This window comes from Dendrobates tinctorius, unplaced genomic scaffold, assembly GCF_039654945.1.
Source record: "Dendrobates tinctorius isolate UK_male_01 unplaced genomic scaffold, ASM3965494v1 ptg000254l, whole genome shotgun sequence".
Taxonomy (NCBI): Eukaryota; Metazoa; Chordata; class Amphibia; order Anura; family Dendrobatidae; genus Dendrobates; species Dendrobates tinctorius.
In genome coordinates this window covers 28,413,002-28,435,662 of record NW_027361921.1, presented here as the reverse complement: position 1 = coordinate 28,435,662, position 22,661 = coordinate 28,413,002, and the positions used below count along the sequence as shown (strand labels likewise).

At 45.9% G+C, this 22,661-nt stretch overlaps 1 protein-coding gene across 2 annotated transcripts in view; it reads left to right on the top strand.

Moving 5' to 3' along the window:
- CREB1 (cAMP responsive element binding protein 1) overlaps window positions 1-22,661 on the top strand; it is a 349,835-nt gene that overhangs the window by 310,872 nt on the left and 16,302 nt on the right. The gene's annotated exons all lie outside the window — the stretch shown is intronic.

The following is a 22,661-nucleotide window of genomic DNA, read 5'->3' as shown; positions in this document are numbered from 1 at the left end:
GAATCAAAAATAAAGAAAAGGCGCAAATAGTGAAGTAATTCATTGTACATCATATTGCTTCATGGTACTTCATGGTACATTATGGTACTTCATGATATGTCATAGTACTTCATAGTACTTCTGGTTGCATCGTAGTGCATCAGAATGTGCCATAGCGCATCATATTGCTTCATGGTACTTCGTGGTATGTCATAGTATGTCATAGTACTTCATAGTACTTCTTGTTGCATCATAGTATGCCATAGTGCATCATATTGCTTCATGGTACTTCAGGGTAACATAGTAAGGCCGAAAAAAGACATTAGTCCATCCAGTTAAGCCTATAAAATTCTGTCAGAATAAATCCCCAGGTCTACGTCCTTCTAAAGAACCTAACAATAACTGTAAGATACAATATTGTAACGCTCCAGGAAGACATCCAGGCCTCTCTTGAACCCTTTGACTGAGTTCGCCATCACCACCTCCTCAGGCAGGGAATTCCAGATTCTCACTGCCCTAACAGTAAAGAATCCTCTTCTATGTTGGTGGAAAAACCTTTTCTCCTCCAGGCGCAGAGAATGCCCCCTTGTGACCGTCACCTTCCTTGGTATAAACAGATCCTCGGAGAGATATTTGTATTGTCCCCTTATTTACTTATATATGGTTATTAGATCGCCCCTCAGTCGTCTTTTTTTCTAGACTAAATAATCCTAATTTTCCTAATCTCTCTGGGTATTGTAGTTCCCCCATCCTCTTTATTAATTTTGTTGCCCTCCTTTGTACCCGCTCTAGTTCCATTATATCCTTCCTGAGCACCGGTGCCCAAAACTGTACACAGTACTCCATGTGCGGTCTAACCAGAGATTTGTACAGAGGCAGTATAATGCTCTCATCATGTGTATCCAGACCTCTTTTAATGCACCCCATGATCATGTTTGCCTTGGCAGCCGCTGCCTGGCACTGGCTGCTCCAGGTAAGTTTATCATTAACTAGGATCCCCAAGTCCTTCTCCATGTCAGATTTACCCAGTGGTTTACCGTTCAGTGTGTAATGGTAATATTGATTCCTTCTTCCCATGTGTATAACCTTACATTTATCATTGTTAAACTGCATCTGCCACCTTTCGGCCCAAGTTCCCAACTTATCCAGATCCATCTGTAGCAGAATACTATCTTCTCTTGTATTGACTGCTTTACATAGTTTTGTATCATCTGCAAATATCGATATTTTACTGTGCAAACCTTCTACCAGATCGTTAATAAATATGTTGAAGAGAATAGGTCCCAACACCGACCCCTGCGGTACCCCACTGGTCACAGCAACCAGGTTAGAGAATATACCATTTATAACCACCCTCTGCTTTCTATCACTATGCCAGTTACTTACCCATTTACACACATTTTCCCCCAGACCCAGAATTCTCATTTTGTGTACCAACCTCTTGTGTGGCACGGTATCAAATGCTTTGAAAAAATCAAGATATACCACATCCAATGACTCACCTTGGTCCGGTCTATAGCTTACCTCTTCATAAAAACTGATTAGATTGGTTTGATAGGAGAGATTCCTCATAAACCCATGCTGATATGGCGTTAAACAGTTATTCTCATTGAGATAATCCAGAATAACATCCCTCAGAAACCAAATATTTTACTAACAATAGAAGTTAGACTTACTGGCCTATAATTTCCAGGTTCACTTTTAGAGCCCTTTTTGAATGTTGGTACCACATTTGCTATGCGCCAGTCCTGTGGAACAGACCCCGTCGCTATAGTCTCTAAATATAAGAAATAATGGTTTGTCTATTACATTACTTAGTTCTCTTAGTACTCGTAGGTGTACTCCATGGTACTTCATGATACCTCATAGTACGTCATTGTATGTCATAGTACTTCGTAGTACTTCTTGTTGCATCGTAGTGCATCATAGTATGCCATAGCGCATCATATTGCTTAATGATTCTTCATGGTACTCCATGGTGCTTCATGATATGTCTTAGTACGCCTTCGTATGTCATAGGACTTCATTGTGCTTCTTGTTTGCATCATAGTAAGTCATAGTACTTCATATTGCTTCAGGGTACTTCATAGAACTTCATCATGTTTAGTATGGCATCATAGTGCTTCAGATGGCATAATAGTACTGCATAGTGCATCATTTTGCTTCATAATACTTCATATTACTTCATGGTACTTCATAGTGCTACATCATATTTAGTATTGCATCATAGTACTTCATAGTGCATCATTTTGCTTCATAATACTTCATATTGCTTCAGGGTACTTCATAGTACTACATCATATCTAGTATTGCATCATAGTACTTCATAGTGCATCATTTTGCCTCATAATACTTCATATTACTTCATGGTACTTCACAGTACTACATCATATTTAGTATTACATCATAGTACTTCAGATTTCTTCATAGTACTTCATAGTGCTCCATATTACTTCATGGTACTTTATAGTACCTTCACAGTGCTTCATATTGCATCATGGTACTTCATAGTGCTTCATAGTACTTCATGGTACTTCATATGGCTTCAGGGTGCTTCATGGTACTTCATGGTGCTTCATGGTACTTCATATGGCCTCATATTACTTCATGATGCTTCATGGTATGGTACCTTCATAGTATGAGGAGGAATACGGTCAAGAACTCTACCGCAGAAAGAATCCTGCAGAGAGCCAAAACACACTTGTTGTCCCTACTGACCCTCCTGGTCAGGGTAATAAACAACTTCAGAGCCTGTCCCTGTTTGCTCTCCATGTCAGAGGAGTGGACAACTCCGGAGCACACCTCAGCCACCATACCCTGCATCAAGGGGAATGGGTGCTCAGCCGGCGTATCTTCAGGATGATAGTGGTTACATGGGGCATGCCAGAGAGACCTGTTTGCTACAACGGCCAATAGGCGGGTCGAAAGGTTCGCTCCACTGTACAGAACAGACAGTTCAGATGTACTCGACGCCCTTCCAAACCCCTTGGACGGTTCAACAGACCCTCCAATGTTACTGTCACCAACTATTTCCAGGATGATAAGGTAATGAGGAGCGAGAGTCATCTTAATAGTCCGTTTGAGCCAAAAAGCCATGGGTTTCATGGCTGAGAGCCATGTCATGGGTTCTCCCTCTGGATCGGGACCTACGCTTGCAAAGACCCTGTTACCACCCTCAGGTCAAAGGTCTACGCCTCACGGCACAGAATTTGACAGGCAGTTACTGAAGCTAAGGGGTTTCTCAGATGACTTAATTGGCACCCTCTTCCAGGAAAAGCTTTAAATTTCCATTCAGCAGACCTTTCCGGGGAGGGTCTTATCCCTGCCATAGTAGAGCTCCTGCAGAAAGGGCGCAAGTTAGGACTGCGGTTAACACCCTAAAAGTCCAAGTTTCGGCTCTGGAGGCCTCGTATAATTATGACGTGCGGGCAACGAAGGAGTAGCTCGATCCATCTCTGCTTGCCAGCAAGCAAACCCGGTTCACATTCTTCAAAAACCGCCTTGGGACCTTAGCTTAGTCCTAGATGCTTTCACACAGTGCCCATTCGAGCCCATACACTTGGCCTCAATAGCGTGTGTTTCATTGAAGGCCGTCTTATTGATAGCTTTAGTATTAGCAAGGAGGATGCATGATCTCCAGGCCCTGTCATTAGATCCTCCTGCCTGACAATATTTAAGGAGAGAATAGTGTCAAAAACAGACCCGTCCTACCTCCCTAGAGGGGCTGCTAAATTTCATCGATCTAAGAAATCTACCTTCCCTCTTTTTTATGATAGCCCGGCAATACCAGAGAAGGAAAGATAGTATTGCCTAGACGTAAAGGGGGGGGCCATCTTAGTCTATATAGATAACTCTAAGCCCTGGAGGCAGAGCAGGGCTCTTTTTGTCTCTTTCCAGGGTAACAAGAAGTGTGGATCAGAAACGCAATTGCTTTGGCATATTCGGCAAAAAGGAGAAGACCCGCCACAGGGCGTGAGGGCACATTCTGTACGAGCCATATCTTCTTCCTGGGCCGAAAGGACGGATGTCCCAATTGAGCTAACATGTATGGCCGCAACCTGGTCTTCTCCTTCTGCCTTTTGTAGTCACTACAGGCTAGATTTATCTTCTTCCAATAACTTAGCCTTTGGTAGATCTATCCTTGACACGGTGGGCCCTCCCAGGTGATTATCTCTGAAAATTTCTCAGTGGGTGCTGTCGTGGCGAAGAGAAAAAAATGGATTACTTACCGGTAATACTCTTTTGTAGAGCCACGACAGCACCCGCTCACTTCCCTCCCTTTAATATATGTACACGTGGCTCACTCTGGTGGGTGAAGGATAGAGGCTGTGTATAAATGTGAAATGTATACAGCAAAAGATATAAGTGTGTGTGTACATACATACATATATATATATATTAGAATCGCTTACTGAACAAATTGACTAAAGCATGTGTGGCGGTTCCTCTTGTTCTCTGTAATCCAACTGAGGGAGCGAGGGGGACCGCCCCTTTTATCTCTCTGTAGGTTTCCTGTTCCTAGTGGCAGATCCCCTCTCTCAGTGGGTGCTGTCGTGGCTCTACAAAGAGTATTACCGGTAAGTAATCGTTTTTTTTCTTCATTATACAGTGCAGGGTCGCTGGAATTCCTAAGTAGCCGCTCTCCCCTTCAATCTCCTGGACATCAGGGCAATTTTTTCTTCTTGCCCTTTGCTGCTATCAGTCCTCCTTAGCAGGTCAGTAGGCCCGTATAAAATCGGACTACGTCCCTGCCGTGGCTTAAATCATCAAGGAGGGACCCACAACAATCAGGTGTTGGCAGAGGTAACAAGTTCTGTGACGGGGGAGCATCTCATTCCTGTCATAGCAGTCATACCCTCTTCTGAGGTGGAAGCTTGGGCAGCCTATTTCCTGAGTCTTCAGGGTCTCGCATCGGGCGAGTGGTCTTTCATTTCCGCGATTTTCAATAAAATATGCCAGAGTTGGGCTCCCCGGACGTCATCCTCCTGGTGTCTCAGATTAACCACAAGGTTCCTTCGTTCGTAGCTAGGTTGCGGGATCCGCTTGTCATAGAATTTGATGCACTAGTGACCCCGTCATCTTATCTTTTTCCTCCTATCCCCTTTATACCGAGAGTCGTGATATGGTTATACACGGAAGGAAAGCCCGTAATCCTGTTGGTTCCACATGGCTCAAGAAGGGCCCGGTATGCGGAGCTGGTGAACATGCTCATCAATGCCCTCTGGAGGCTCACAGACCGTCCAGGTTTTCTTTCACAGGGCTCCCTCTTCCTCCAGAGTTCTCATTCTCTATTTCAACGGCATGTCCGTTGAGGCCACAGTCATGAGGTTGGCTGAACTCTCCCATCAGGTTATTCAGACAATGATTAGGGCACGAAAACCAGCATCCTCTCTTATCTATCACAGATACTAGAAGGTCTTCTTTCAGTGGAGTTTGGTCACTACCCTTAAGGGTCAGGTTTCCGCTCTTCAATCCTTTATCAAAGAGGTTTGGCTTCTCGTCCCCAGGTAAAGACCTTTCTCTCAGGAGTCGCTCACCTGGCACCTCCTTTATCGTCCTCTGATGCATCCATAGGATCCTAATCTTATCCTTGGGTGCACTCTAGTGTGCTCCCTTTGAGCCTATTCAAGTTTTTCTGTTTTTCTCCCGTTATTAAAGTGGCATTCTTAGTTGCCATTACTTCCATCAGGAGAGATTCTGAGTTAACTGCTTTGTTCTGCTGTTCCTGATTCTCCATCAGGACACGGTAGCTCTCGGGACCGTTCCGTCCTTCTTTCATAGGGTGATCTCTTCACTTCACATTACTTAGGAAATTGTCCTTCATTTTCTATGTCCCTCCTCGGTTCAACCCCTGGAGAAGTCCATCTACAAGTTAGATCTGGTCAGAGCTATCCGAGTATATCTCTCAAGGACTGCTCCCTTTCGTGTCGTAAGGGACTCCCAGCCTCCAGGTCCACTATTGCCCGTTTCGGTCCATTCAGTAATATTGGAAGCATACCTCGTTCAGGTCTAACAACTTCCTCCCAGGTTAAAGGCTCACTCCACCTTGGCAGTGGCAACTGCCTGGACAGTTTGTCACCAGGCTTCGGCTTAACAGATTGTTAGCTGCAACCTGGTCTTCCTTGTACATTTTTGCTGTGTTTTATAAGTTTCATATCCACGTCTCGTCTGATGCAGACCTGGGAAGGCAGGTGTTACAGGCGTCAGTTATGCATCGGCTGACCTAGGTTTTTTTTCTTTGCATTGTTTTCTGTGTACCACCCTTGAGGACTGCTTTGGGACGTCCCATGGTAACCTGTTTTCCCCAATGAAGCAATAAATAAGGATTTTTGGTACTGACCGTAAAATCTTTCTTGGACCTTTCATTATGGGACACAGCACCCTCCCTAATTATTTTTACCGCTTTTTGGGTCTACATGCCTTTTGCTGCTGAGTTGGTAACATAGTAACATAGTTTTGAAGGCTGAAGGAAGACCTTATGTCCATCTAGTTCAGCCTATTTTTAGTGCAGCTGTTCTGCATTGTTGATCCTGGGGAAGGCAAAAAACCCACAGAGTAGAAGCCAATTATCTCCATAGGGAAAAAAAATTCCTTCCCCTAAGCAGGATCAATCATCTACCTATATTATTATGTTATTCGTAACCTTCTATACTGTTACTCACAAGAAAAGCATCCATTCCTTTCTTAAATTCATTCAGTGAGTTGGCCATCACCACTTCCTCAGGAAGAGAATTCCAGAGCCTCACTGCTTTTACCGTGAAGAACCCTCTTCTATGCTGGTGCAGAAATTGTCTTTCCTCCAAACGAAGCGCATGCCCCCTTGTTCTTGTCACAATCCTTGGTACAATCATTTCATTGGAGAGAGTTCTCCTTCAATGGAAGTCTTCAAACAGAGGCTGGACAGACATCTGACTGGGATGATTTAGCGAATCCTGCTTTGAGCAGGGGGTTGGACCAGATGGCCCAGGAGGTCCTTTCCAACTCTACGATTCTATGATTCAATCTCTGTATTGCCATCTGGTACATATATCGAGTTTTTGGTTGCTTCTACTGCTTTTACACTAACTGAGGTACTTGGTTCCTGTCAGTGGCTTTATACTAATGGGGAGGAGCTACTTCCTTTTTTTTCTTTGCCTGGTGTCAGCCTCCTAGCAACAGCAGCATACAGACATGGTAACCTGTGTCCCCCAATGAAGGCTCCAAGAAAGAGATTTTATGTTGAGTACCAAAAATCCTTCTTATTTTAGTTAGGACGTTATAAGGGTTAAAAGTTGACCAGCGACTTCTCTTTTTTCGCACAAAATCTACAAAACCACTTTTTTAGGGACCACCTCACATTTAAAGTGACTTTGCAGGGTCAATATCACAGAAAATACCCAAAAGTGACTCTATTTTAAAAACTGCACCCCTCAAGGTGTGCAAAACCATATTCAAGAAGTTCATTAACTAGAGTTGAGCGACTTTTGGTTTTTTAGGGTCGAGTTTCGTTTCGTGAAACCCGACTTTTCCAAAAGTCGGGTCGAGCAAGATCGGCCGATTATAGGGAAAAGTCGGGGTCGTCCCGAAACACGAAACCCAATGTAAGTCAATGGGGAATAAAAGTCGGCAGTGAGAGGAGGACAGGAAACACACCTACAGTGCCCATTTGAATGCCAAAAGCATCAATTCTTCTTACTTAAGCTTGTCAACCTTAATTAACTTCATAATACAAGTTACGCACTGAAAAATGGGGGTTATTTGGCTAAAGTTGTGGGGGGGTAGGGCTGGCTCCAGGTTTTCATGTGCCCTGGGCGAAAGAGCGCCCCTTTAACACATACCACAACTCATCATGCTCCGATACGGCAGAGAAATAGCGGTATAGTACAATGAAAAATGCTTCACTTTTTACATCTCATGACGAGGCCCATCTGTTTCTCCATACAGAATCATTGGTCCCATATAATTTTTGAAACAGTATATGATGAGCTCCACATAATGCTACAGTATATGTTGGTCCCCATGGATGAAGCTCCACTGTCTTATGGGCCCAAATAATGCTCCAAACATAATGGGCCCCATTTCTAATGCTCTAGTGTATAATGGGCCCTGTAAATGCTGCTCCAGTGTCTGATGTCCACCTTTGGAATGTTCCAGTGTATGGTGGGCCCCATCTATCATTCTCCAGAGTATAGTGCTCCCCAAAAATTGCTGTCCCAACATTGAAAACAATCAAATAAGTCTCCTCGCTAGGGAATCCCTGTACTAGTCTGGACTCCTCGTCGTCCCCATCTTCCATCTCACTGCACAGTATTTCAACCTTGCAAGTGCTGTGATCCTGAGCAAGCAGGGGGGGCCCACTCGTTGGCGACGGCACTGGCACAGGGCCCCTGATAGTACGGTGGTGTGTCTGATGGCGGGTGGGCCGAACCTGCACTTTCATCTGCAGCTTCCTCTTTGTCACCGTGTAAGATGGAACTGTATATGGGAAGGGTAACCTGAGTTTCATCAGGGTCAGATTCAGGCCGTGTAGCGTGCGAGGGGAATGTAGTAGTCTGGGTCAATGTACCAGCAGATTCATCGAGCAGTGGCTGGGCATCAGTGCACTTGTGTCGCCCCCAGGAGTACGGTCGCCACAGTGGCATTACCTTCCTCCTAGGGAGTGTGATGTCATGCTTGGGAGCAACGAAGGATCTCTCTAGCAGGTTAACTGATTGGGCGGCGTTATTCCCACGAGTCATGACCCTCCAAACAGCGTTCATGAAGGCAAAGTGTTTGTTTTACGTGGGCAGTATGGTTGCAAAGCTGAACCTTAAAGGAATGTCCAGAAGGGCACCACCAGGAGTGGAGCCTATGGTTAAATTCGACTCCACCTGGGAAACCTCAACCATGCCAGCTACAGAACAGATGCACACATTGCAAGCTTAATTCTGTTAACGAACGAGACTCCGTCATGCCCCGCGGTCCGAGTCCGGCTTACTAGAGGGACACGTGAGGCTCTGGCACATGAGATTGGCCAATAACAGGTGTGTCATGCCCTTACATGTCCGTGGCTGCATGTGCGCTACACTGAAAAGGCCAGCGTTTGTCGCTTACAGGTGCAGATAACCCGCTGAACAACGTTAGTGATGGGGATCACTGATTACAATTATTACCCGCGAACGATGATTTCCCAGTAAGTGCAGGTCAACCGCAGTTCCGGAATTAGGCCTAACCGTCATTCCTGAAAAAATGAAAAACTTACGTGTGCAAACCACAGGTGCTGTAGCTTGCCTAACAGCTCGCCAGCCGTTCTCACGCCCAGTATGGATTACAAGTGATTGCACAAAGGTGAGAAAGGGTACCCTATCCCCGGATAACATGTATGGATAGCGTACACATTCAAAATATATGTCTATACATCAGGAGGCAGGCTCAGACGGTGTTAGGCCCAGTATGGCTTGCACGTGATTGCACAAAGGTGAGAAAGGGTACCGTATCCCCGGATAACATGTATGGATAGCGTACACATTCAAAATATATGTCTATACATCAGGAGGCAGGCTCAGACGGTGTCAGGCACAGTATGGATTTGACAGGCCAGACTACACAGCGGAGGAGCAGGGAGAGGTAAAGATTGCAAATGCTGGGGCCCTGCCCAAGAAAGGGGGGCCCACTCGTGGGCGTCGGTACTGGCACTGGGCCCCTCATAGTACGGCGGTGTGTCTGACGGCGGGTGTGCACCACCACCGTCAGAGACACTTGATTGCACTATGAGGGACCCTGTGCCAGTGCCCGCGCCCAAGAGTCGGCCTACCCACCTGTCCAGGGCAACGGCACTCGCAAGGTGTCGTGCGCTAGGTGGTGACCCCGGCCATGGGGGGGAGGCAGCACAGTTAGGGAGTTTTAGAAAGTGGCATATATTGATGTTGGACATTCAGCTGATGCAAAAGGCGAAATAGGTCAAGTCCCAGGAAGAGGTGGACCAAAGCAAGCCATTTTTATGTCACCCTATGTGTCATCAGGGGAAGGTGGGACAAAATCCTTGGAAACCCATGCATGGTTCATTTTAATGAAGGTTAGATCATCCACATTTTGGGTTGACAGACGGGTCCTTTTTTCTGTCAGGATTGATCCAGCTGCACTGAAGACTCTTTCCGATAGCACACTTGCAGCTGGGCAAGCGAGCTCCTGTAAGGCATATTGTGCCAATTCAGGCCAGGTGTCCAGTTTAGCGGCCCAATAGTCAAAGGGGAATGACCTGTGTGGGAGAACATCGATATGGGAGGAAAAGTAGTTTGTAACCATAGTTGACAACTGCTGTCTCCTGTCACTTTCCATCGATGCAGTATTACCAGTTGTGTGAGCGGTCCGTGAAAAATCAGTCCACAACATTGTCATGAAACCCCTGTCTCCAACGCCACTTCTGCTGTGTGCACCATGAACACCTCTGCCAAGCTGCCCCCGGCCCGTACGGCTCGTGTGAGAACCATCACCGCTGCTGTGTGCTGGGAATGCCTCAAGCAACCGATTTACCAGAGTTGCTTGTTTATTAGCCAATATTAGGTCAAGGTTCTCCTGTGGCATGATGTTTTGTAATTTGCCTTTATAGCGTGGATCCAGGATGCTGGCCAACCAGTAGTCGTCATCGTTCATCATTTTGGCAATGCGGGGGTCCCTTTTTAGGATCTGCAAGGCATAATCTGACATGTGGGCCAATGTTCCCGGTGTCAATGATGCACTGCGAGTGCTGGTTGGAGGAGCACTTTCTGGCAAATCCACATCCCTCCAGTCACGCACAAATCCTTTACCAGACCTTGCCACGCCAACATTTTCACTTGCCCTACGAGATGCATCCTCCTCCCCTAAGTAATCATCCCCATCATCATCCTCCTCCTCCTCTTCCTCCACCTCGTCCAGGAGAGGTCCCTGAGCAGACAATGGCTGAATGTCATCAAGGATTCCCTCCTCCTCCTCCTCATCAACATTGGCTGCAGACGCCTGCTCCTTAAGGTGCGTCAAAGTTTGCATGAGCAGACGCATAAGTGGGATGCTCATGCTTAGGATGGCGTCGTCTGCGCTTACCAGCCGTGTGCATTCCTCAAAACACTGAAGGACTTTACAGAGGTCTTTCAGCTTCGACCACTGCACACCTGTCAACTCCTTGTCTGCTCTCCAAGTGCCTGGCTGTGTATCCTCCCACAAATGCATTATGGCCTGCCTCTGCTCGCACAGCTGCTCCACCATGTGCAGGGTGGAGTTCCACCTTGTTGCAATCTCGATAATGAGGCGGTGGTTGGGAAGGTGGAGCAATCGCTGCAGCTTCTGCATACGAACGGAGTGTACAGGCGACCGGCGGATGTGCGCGCACAGTCTTCGCACCTTCTGGAGCAGGGCTGTTAACTCCGGATAATTTTTGAGGAAGCACTGCACCACCAGGTTCAAGGTGTGAGCCAAGCAAGGTATGTGGCTGAGTTTTGAAAGGGCTATGGCTGCCACAAAATTACGGCCGTTATCACTAACTACCTTGCCTGCCTCAAGATGTACACTGCCCAGCCATGACTCAGTTTGTCGCTTCAAGTACTCGGCCAGCACCTCGGCGGTGTGTCTGTCGCCCAAACACATCATCTGCAACACAGCCTGCTGACGCTTTCCACTAGCTGCTCGATAGGGGGACACCTCGTGTGCAACAGTGACAGCTGCAGATGGAGTGCTCGTACGACTGCGCTCTGTGGACGAGCTTTCGCTTCTGGAGGAGGAGGAGGGTCGAACGCCTACAGCCAACTGTTTCCTATACCGTGGGCTAGGCAGCACTGTCCCACCACCGCTGTCCCCTGTGGACCCTGCATCCACCACATTAACCCAGTGCGCAGTGATGGACACGTAACGGCCCTGGCCATGCCGACTGGACCATGCATCAGTTGTGAGGTGCACCTTTCCACTCACTGACTGCTTGAGTGCATGGACAATGCGGTCTTTTACATGATGGTGGAGGGCTGGGATGGCTTTGCGAGAGAAGTGGCGACTGGGTAGGTCATAGCGTGTTACTGCATAGGCCATGAGTTCGCGGAAAGCTGCGCTTTCCACCAACCGATAGGGCATCATCTCAAACGAGATTAGTTTGGCAATGTGGGCGTTCAAACCCAGTGTACGCGGATGAGAGACTGAGTACTTTCTTGACCTACTCATAGTGTCTGGGAGGGTGAGCTGGACTTGAGAGCTGCATATGGTGGAAGTAGCGGTGGACAGGGTGGACTGAGAGAGGGTTGATGATGGTGATGGAGTTGGTGTTCTTTCTGATGGCCTAGAATCATTCTTTCGTTGATATAACAGTGGGATTCCCTGACTGCTGTGGCCTTGCAACGACACCTCAACATTTGCTGCTGTGCTAACCGGTGGGCTTACAGTGGGGGAAACAATGTAGCATTGTTGACTACCTTCTTTGTGATCAGTTGCACATGTGGCACTTGAGGTTTGGTGTTGTGTCCACTCTTGCAAGTGCATGCTGGTTAAATGTCTAAGCATGCAACTGGTATTCAAATTTTTCAGATTTTTGCCTCGGCTAAAGGTCTTTGCGCACTTCTTACAGATAACCTTGGCCTGATCATGAGGATTTTGTTCAAAAAAGTGCCACACTGCACTCTTCCTACTTTGGCAGCCATTTTGCGGCCTAGCACGCTGTGATCTTTTGACCGTCCAGCAACTCTTGATTTTTGGAACCTGTCTTTGGAGTGCTCCGGGCCTGCCAGATAACAGCTGTTGCGATGTCGATGTCTGCTGTGGATGCTCCTCCTCATCTGAGCTATTGGAAGCAGCACCCTCTTCCCCCAATGGATGCCAATCTGGGTCAACAACTGGGTCATCCATCACCTCCTCTTCAATGTCATGTGCACCTTCCTCTGTGTCACCGTGTATGGTGGTATAGTGTGCGGGAAGGGGCACCTGAGTCTCATCAGGGTCAGAATCTGGCTCTGTACACTGCGAGGACAATGTAGTGCTCTGAGTGAATGTACCAGCAGAATCATCTATCAGCGGCTGTGTATCAGTGCACTCCATGTCAGATTCATCTTGGCCTGGGTAATTCACCATTTCACTTGATAATCCAGGCATGGTATGTGAAAACAGCTCCATGGAGTAATCAGTAGTATGGCCTGCATCATCCTTCAATCTTGTTTGGGGTGAAGGACACAAGGAAAGGTGTGGTTCATGAACATGAGCCTCCAATGACGACTCAGTGCTTTTACTTTTTACAACTTCAGAAGAGGAGGCGATAGAGCTGGAGGCTGAGTCAGCAATGTAAGACAAAACTTTTTCCTGATGCTCTGGCTTTAAAAGCGGTTTGCCAACTCCTAGAAAACTAAGCCTTCGAAGCCTTATGGAGCCAGACGATGACGCAGGCTCAACACCTCCTGCATTCGGTCCTATTTTGCTCTTGCCGCTACCATCAGATCCACCACCAACACCATCATTACCAGCTGCCAACCCCTGCCCAATTCCACGGCCTCTTCCACCAGCCTTCCTCATTTTTTGTAGAAATGTAGACAAAATCCAACAAACTATATAGTAATGTAAAACAAGGTACAAGGTGTCTATAGGACGGGGAGATTTTGAATTTCTGCAGACACTAGTGGACACTGGACACTTTTGGATTGTGTGAGGCCCACTGAATATCAGAGCGCTATGTCACAGGCTCGATGGCACAGGTGTGAAAAAAGTGACTACAGGATAAGGGAGATTTTGAATTTCTGCAGACACTAGTGGACACTGGACACTTTTGGATTGTGTGAGGCCCACTGAATATCAGAGCGCTATGTCACAGGCTCGATGGCACAGGTGTGAAAAAAGTGACTACAGGATAATGGAGATTTTGAATTTCTGCAGACACTTTTGGACACTGGACACTTTTGGATTGTGTGAGGCCCACTGAATATCAGAGCGCTCTGTCACAGGCTCGATGTCACAGGTGTGAAAAAAGTGACTACAGGATAAGGGAGATTTTGAATTTCTGCAGACACTAGTGGACACTGGACACTTTTGGATTGTGTGAGGCCCACTGAATATCAGAGCGCTTTGTCACAGGCTCGATGGCACAGGTGTGAAAAAAGTGACTACAGGATAAGGGAGATTTTGAATTTCTGCAGACACTTGTGGACACTGGACACTTTTGGATTGTGTGAGGCCCACTGAATATCAGAGCGCTTTGTCACAGGCTCGATGGCACAGGTGTGAAAAAAGTGACTACAGGATAAGGGAGATTTTGAATTTCTGCAGACACTTGTGGACACTGGACACTTTTGGATTGTGTGAGGCCCACTGAATATCAGAGCGCTATGTCACAGGCTCGATGGCACAGGTGTGAAAAAAGTGACTACAGGATAAGAGAGATTTTGAATTTCTGCAGACACTAGTGGACACTGGACACTTTTGGATTGTGTGAGGCCCACTGAATATCAGAGCGCTTTGTCACAGGCTCGATGGCACAGGTGTGAAAAAAGTGACTACAGGATAAGGGAGATTTTGAATTTCTGCAGACACTTGTGGACACTGGACACTTTTGGATTGTGTGAGGCCCACTGAATATCAGAGCGCTTTGTCACAGGCTCGATGGCACAGGTGTGAAAAAAGTGACTACAGGATAAGGGAGATTTTGAATTTCTGCAGACACTTGTGGACACTGGACACTTTTGGATTGTGTGAGGCCCACTGAATATCAGAGCGCTATGTCACAGGCTCGATGGCACAGGTGTGAAAAAAGTGACTACAGGATAAGGGAGATTTTGAATTTCTGCAGACACTTGTGGACACTGGACACTTTTGGATTGTGTGAGGCCCACTGAATATCAGAGCGCTATGTCACAGGCTCGATGGCACAGGTGTGAAAATGACTACAGGATAAAGGAGATTTTGAATTTCTGCAGACACTAGTGGACACTGGACACTTTTGGATTGTGTGAGGCCCACTGAATATCAAAGCGCTATGTCACAGGCTCGATGGCTCAGGTGTGAAAAAAGTGACTACAGGATAAGGGAGATTTTGAATTTCTGCAGACACTAGTTGACACCGGACATTTTTGGATTGTGTGAGGCCCACTGACACTGTATGGTGTGAAAAAATGCACGCTCAGTACCTCAGCAGGACAAAAAAAAAAATTGGGATTGCTTTTAAAAAAAGCAGTTTGCAGAGCAGTGGGTAAACAACAATGCAGCTGTCAGGAAGCCTTAGAAGGCAGCCTAACAACCAACACCGCTGATCCACCACAATATAGCCTCCCCTTGCACTGCACACACAGTGACTGGTGTGTTGTACAGGCAAAATCGCTAGCAGCAGAAGCAGTTTTTTTTTCTTCTTCCCTGCCTAACGCTCTCCCTACAGAATCAGCAACCTCTCCCTATGCTAAGATCGGCAGAAGTAAGATGGCGGTCGGCGTGCACGCCCTTTTATAACCCCTGTGACGCCCACCAAAGCAAGCCAATCACTTGCATGCCCTTCTGAAAGATGGTGGGTGACCCCTGTCTATGTCATCACGTTGCCCACAGTGTCCGTGGATCCTGATTGGCTGAAAAAGAGCGCAAAACAAACTTTTGAAACACGACTTTGGCGCGTAAGTCGCCGACCTCGTGGCCGACCTCATCCTAGGGTCGGGTTTCGTTTCATGAAACCCGACTTTCCCAAAAGTCGGAGACTTTTGAAATTTTTTCGACCCGTTTCGCTCAACTCTATCATTAACGCTTCAGGTGCTTCACGAGAACTAAAGCAATGTGGAAGGAAAAAAAATGAATATTTTACTTTTTTCATAAAAAATTTACTTTGGAACCAATTTTTTTATTTTCCCAAGGGTATAAGGAGAAAATGAACCACAAAATTTGTCGTGCAATTTCTCCTCAGTATGTCAATACACCATATGTGGGTGAATGCCATGGTTTTGGTGCATGGCAGGGCTCAGAAGGAAGGGAGCACCGTTTGACTTTGGAACGCAAAATTGGCTGGAATCAATGGCGGCGCCATGTTGCGTTTGGAGACTTCCTGATGTCCCTAAACAGTGGAACCCTCCCAATTTTAACTCCAACCCTAACCTCAACACACGCCTAACCCTATTCCCAACCCTAACCACAAACCTAACCCTAACACACCCCTTACCCTAATCCCAAATATAATTGTAATCCCAACCATAACCACAACCCCAACTTTAGCCCAAACCTAACCCAAATGGAAAAATACTTTTTTTTTTTTTTTTACCTAACTAAAGAGGTGATAAAAGGGGGTTTGATTTACTATCTTTTTTATCTTTATCACTGTGATATGGTCTATCACAGTGATCAAAATGAACCAATAGGCAAAATTTCTTATTGTTGCCAGGTGCTGGCCAGCAGATCTCGCCTGCCATTTTCTCCCAGAAGAAGATGCTGGATGACTTCACAGGGGGATTCAGGGACTCCGGAGGGATCAAGGAACCCCATTTCTGTCTCCTCTGATGTGCGTTCACATCAGAGAAGAGAGAAATTAAATGGGAAATCAGACTTTTTTTTCTTTTACGGTCACCGTTATACCATTAATAACAGTGATTGCAACACTGGGGTCGGTAAAAAGGACCTGAATCATGTTCTCTGGGGTCTCCGCTACCCCCGGTAGCCAAGACCCCGGAGAAATTCTGACCCTGGGGGGGCGCTATACACTTATTTTTGAGCACCGTTGAAAAGTGGCACTGAGGCATAAGTACCCCCTTAACCCTTAACTGCCGCTGTTAAAAGGCATATCGGTGGTCGTTAGGAGGTTAAACGCACTTTTGAATTTTTTTTTTTTAATGCATCTTAGCTAAATCTGCCAAGAGGGATATTCACTTGATTTGATGTTTTGTAGTGCTCTGCACCATCCACAATACAAATATTGGACTCTTTATAAGGCATAACGTAATTAGATCTGCTTTGTCCAAAATCACATAAATGGCACTTCCATATGCAATCTTAAAACAATAGGGGCAGTGATTAAACTGTCACTAACAAGAAGAGAACCATACATAAATGAAAATATAAATTTATTAGACCAATAATAAAATCCATATAAAACGGACACCCCCGGAAGAAGCGAATGGGCGAAACGCGCGTCGGGGCGCAGGGGTTCACCACCACAATCAGCAATTCCATTGTTACTAATGTAAGTAGTTTCATTGCACTGGTTCTATTATTTTATATTGGAACTATAATAATTCTCCGGAAATTAATCCGCCGGGCATTAGAATGGAGAGGTGATACTTCAATCTGATATTTAGTAAAACAGTATAGGGTGCATGTGGTAGCATATTATTCATGCCTTGGGCACAAAATACATATAATTACCATTGTTACTCTATTACTGTTTTCCTCTTTTGATATATACCATGCGCAGTGTTGTTTATCCTCCATTGTTGTTTTGATCTGTGGTGGTTAGTGTCCCCTTGGGGAATCTTTATTGAAACTATGGATAAGTATCTGTTTTTTATGGATTTTATTATTGGTCTAATAAATTAATATTTTCATTTGTGTCGTTCTCTTCTTGTTAGTGACAGTTTAATCACTGCCCCTATTGTTTTAAGGCATAACCTACCTTACCACTAGATGGCAGATTAATAGTCATCTATCTATATATATATATATATATATATATATATATATATATATATATATATATATACGCCTTATGTCTGTCTGTAACCGAAATGCCGCTGCGTCAGCAACAGGCGCAGTCCTCAATTAGGATGCTACCATGCCGTCAGGAGATCAGCGGCGGTAGCCGCCCGATCTCCCGACGGTTACCGTGAGTCACCTCTGGGCGCACGGGAGTGAGCAGCGATGCAGCCAGAGATGCCCGACGCTAGCCGGTACCCAGGGTCCGGAGGAGAAGAGACTCCTTCGGACCCTCGGTACCATAAACGTGTAAAAAAATAAAATTATAATAAATAGTGATCTACTCACCTTCCGACGGCCCCCGGAATCTGTCCCTACTCTCCACGCTCCGGCATCTTCCGTTCCCAGTACTGCTTTGCGCAAAATACCGCTGATGACGTCGCGCTCTTGCGAGAGGACGTCAGCAGCGGTCTTTGACGCAAAGCAGTACTGGGAACAGAAGATGCCGGCAGCATGGAGAGGAGGGACAGATTCCGGGGGCCGTCGGATGGTAAGTATATCACATTTTTTATTTTAATCTGCCGCTGGATATATTCTAAAGTACCCGATGCTTTAGAATCGGACCAGCAGCTAGTAAATAATAAAAGTTTTTATCCAAGCACAACTGATTTCTGTATACGAGTTCTATATAGTAGGATAAATAAACGTCCCCCTGTCTTCCTTAATAAATAGCCCTTTCAGAATTCTGCACAAGCAGCATTGATTTGTATGTAAAAAATATTTTCTATTAAAAAACTTTTATAGTCCATGTGTAAAGATTTTCTGAAATTATATGTGTATATTTGAATTAAAGACATAGTATATTACTTATAAAGGAAACTTACCTTCAATGTAACATAATAAAACATCCTTTGTTGTATGAATTTATGCCATATCTGTATTGGTGTACCATGTGATGTCTTACCATGTACTACCTTGCAACCCTTATGTTTTTTTTTGTTTTTTTTTAAATTGTAATATGTAATAAAGATTTTTGTATTGTTACTTTAAACGGAGTTTTCCAGTTTTTGATAGGATGTGTTAGTAATTAGATAGGAGATACCTTGTACTTTTGGCCCAATTATCGGATATTTAACCTGCCCAGCATTTGGGCCCCACATCATGGTGGAAGTATTGACTTTATTCTTCAGCAACGCTCAGTTATCAGTCACGGGATGGTGCTGGTGTGGGTTCAGTCACCGAGCGGCAGCTGTAACCGTGCCCCCGGCCCTTACTGACAACTGGCTTCAGTGATGTCACCACTTCAAATTTCTGCCTCCCTGACATTGCATAGTGAAGCCTGATGGTATGTACCCCGTTTTTTTTGGCTCGCTGCAGATGCCTTGGGTGGTTATGGTATTGCAGAACCCACAGTACCGGATGGCTGTGTCCTACGTCATTGCTGCTTCACTAGGCATATGCAGTGACCTGATGAAGCTGCACATTACTACGGAAGCAGAGACTTGCAAAGAGCTGGCGGTGATGCTGCTCTTGCAAATCATGACACCCTGACTCATGCCCCTGTGGAGTGTGAGAGAGACCTGATTAGTTACAGTGCCTACAAGTAGTATTCAACCCCCTGCAGATTTAGCAGGTTTGATAAGATGCAAATAAGTTAGAGCCTTCAAACTTCACACAAGAGCAGGATTTATTAACAGATGCATAAATCTTACAAACCAAAAAGTTATGTTGCTCAGTTAAATTTTAATAAATTTTAAACATAAAAGTGTGGGTCAATTATTATTCAACCCCTAGGTTTAATATTTTGTGGAATAACCCTTGTTTGCAATTACAGCTAATAACCGTCTTTTATAAGACCTAATCAGGCCGGCACAGGTCTCTGGAGTTATCTTGGCCCACTCCTCCATGCAGATCTTCTCCAAGTTATCTAGGTTCTTTGGGTGTCTCATGTGGACTTTAATCTTGAGCTCTTTCCACAAGTTTTCAATTGGGTTAAGGTCAGGAGACTGACTAGGCCACTGCAACACCTTGATTTTTTCCCTCTTGAACCAGGCCTTGGTTTTCTTGGCTGTGTGCTTTGGGTCGTTGTCTTGTTGGAAGATAAAATGACGACCCATCTTAAGATCCTTGATGGAGGAGCGGAGGTTCTTGGCCAAAATCTCCAGGTAGGCCGTGCTATCCATCTTCCCATGGATGCGGACCCGATGGCCAGGCCCCTTGGCTGAGAAACAGCCCCACAGCATGATGCTGCCACCACCATGCTTGACTATAGGGATGGTATTCTTGGGGTCATATGCAGTGCCATCCAGTCTCCAAACGTCACGTGTGTGGTTGGCACCAAAGATCTCGATCTTGGTCTCATCAGACCAGAGAACCTTGAACCAGTCTGTCTCAGAGTCTTCCAAGTGATCATGAGCAAACTGTAGACAAGCCTTGACATGACGCTTTGAAAGTAAAGGTACATTACGGGCTCGTCTGGAACGGAGACCATTGCGGTGGAGTACGTTACTTATGGTATTGACTGAAACCAATGTCCCCACTGCCATGAGATCTTCCCGGAGCTCCTTCCTTGTTTTCCTTGGGTTAGCCTTGACTCGTCGGACAAGCCTGGCCTCGGCACGGGAGGAAACTTTCAAAGGCTGTCCAGGCCGTTTAAGGCTAATAGTAGTTCCATAAGCCTTCCACTTCCGGATGATGCTCCCAACTGTGGAGACAGGTAGGCCCAACTCCTTGGAAAGGGTTTTGTACCCCTTGCCAGCCTTGTGACCCTCCACGATCTTGTCTCTGATGGCCTTGGAATGCTCCTTTGTCTTTCCCATGTTGACCATGTATGAGTGCTGTTCACAAGTTTCGGGAGGGTCTTAAATAGTCAGAAAAGGCTGGAAAAAGAGATAATTAATCCAAACATGTGAAGCTCATTGTTCTTTGTGCCTGAAATACTTCTTAATACTTTAGGGGAACCAAACAGAATTCTGGTGGTTTGAGGGGTTGAATAATAAATGACCCTCTGATTACAGAAGATCGACTCTCCACTCTACTCTCAAGATCACATCTCACCACCTGTGCACTCGACCCGATCCCATCCCACTTCATCCCAAACCTCACCACAGTCTTCATCCCAACCCTAACCCATCTCTTCAACCTATCACTAACAACTGGTGTTTTCCTCTCAAGCTTTAAACATGCCTCCATCACACCTATCCTCAAAAAGCCCTCTCTTGACCCATCCTCTGTATCTAGCTATCGCCCTATATCACTTCTCCCATACGCCTCCAAGCTACTGGAACAACACGTCTACCTTGAACTGTCCTCCCATCTCTCTTCTTGCTCCCTCTTCGACCGCTTACAATCTGGCTTCCGGTCACACCACTCCACTGAAACAGCCCTTACTAAGGTCACCAATGACCTCTTAACTGCCAAGAGCAAGCGACACTACTCTGTCCTCCTCCTCCTGGACCTGTCGGCTGCCTTTGACACAGTGGACCATTCCCTATTATTACAGACCCTCTCATCCCTCGGCATCACAGACTTGGCCCTCTCCTGGATCTCATCATACCTAACAGACCGGACATTCAGCGTCTCCCACTCACACACCACCTCCTCACCTCGCCCCCTATCTGTCGGAGTCCCACAAGGTTCAGTCCTTGGGCCCCTGCTGTTCTCTATTTACACCTTTGGCCTGGGACAGCTCATAGAATCTCATGGCTTTCAGTATCATCTTTATGCTGATGACACACAGATCTACATCTCTGGACCAGATATCACCTCCCTACTAACCAGAATCCCTCAATGTCTGTCCACTATTTCATCCTTCTTCTCCACTAGATATCTGAAACTCAACATGGACAAAACAGAATTCATCATCTTTCCCCCATCTCACGCGACCCCCCCCCTACGAACCTATCAATTACAGTAAATGACTGCCCACTCTCCCCAGTCCCACAAGCTCGCTGCCTCGGAGTAATCCTTGACGCTGATCTCTCCTTCAAACCACATATCCAAACCCTTTCCACTTCATGCCGACTTCAACTCAAAAATATTTCACGCATCCGTTCATTCCTCACCCAAGAATCTGCAAAAACCCTAGTCCATGCCCTCATCATCTCTCGCCTTGACTACTGCAACCTCATGCTCTGTGGCCTCCCCTCAAACACTCTCGCACCCCTCCAATCTATTCTAAACTCTGCTGCCCGACTAATCCACCTGTCCCCCCGCTATTCCCCAGCTTCTCCCCTCTGTCAATCCCTTCACTGGCTCCCAATTGCCCAGAGACTCCATTACAAAACCCTAACCATGACATACAAAGCCATCCACAACTTGTCTCCTCCATACATCTGTGACCTCGTCTCCCGGTACTTTCCTGCACGCAACCTCCGATCCTCACAAGATCTCCTTCTCTACTCCCCTCTTATCTCCTCTTCCCACAATCGCATACAAGATTTCTCTCGCGCATCACCCCTACTCTGGAACTCTCTACCACATCATATCAGACTCTCACCTACCATCGAAACCTTCAAAAAGAGCCTGAAGACCCACCTCTTCCGACAAGCCTATAACCTGCAGTAACCACCGATCGACCAAACCGCTGCACGACCAGCTCTACCCTCGCCTACTGTATTACCACCCATCCCTTGAAGATTGTGAGCCCTCGCGGGCAGGGTCCTCTCTCCTCCTGTACCAGTTATGACTTGTATTGTTTAAGATTATTGTACTTGTTTTTATGTATACCCCTCCTCACATGTAAAGCGCCATGGAATAAATGGCGCTATAACAATAAATAATAATAATAATAATAATAAACTTTTCACAATTTAAAAAAAAATTAAACAAAGAAATAACATTCTTTTTTGCTGCAGTGCATTTCACACTTCCAGGCTGATCTACAGTCCAAATGTCACAATGCCAAGTTAATTCCGAATGTGTAAACCTGCTAAATCTGCAGGGGGTTGAATACTACTTGTAGGCATTGTAGATGATTAGTCCTGGGAAAGCAATGCCCCCACAACTACTCGCCTACTAATTAACATATCACCTCCACAGCTAAAAAATAGATTTTAAGCATTTGCAGAAATTTATAAAACTGTAAAGGTCTCTTGCAGAATGGGATAAAAATGGCAATAAATTAA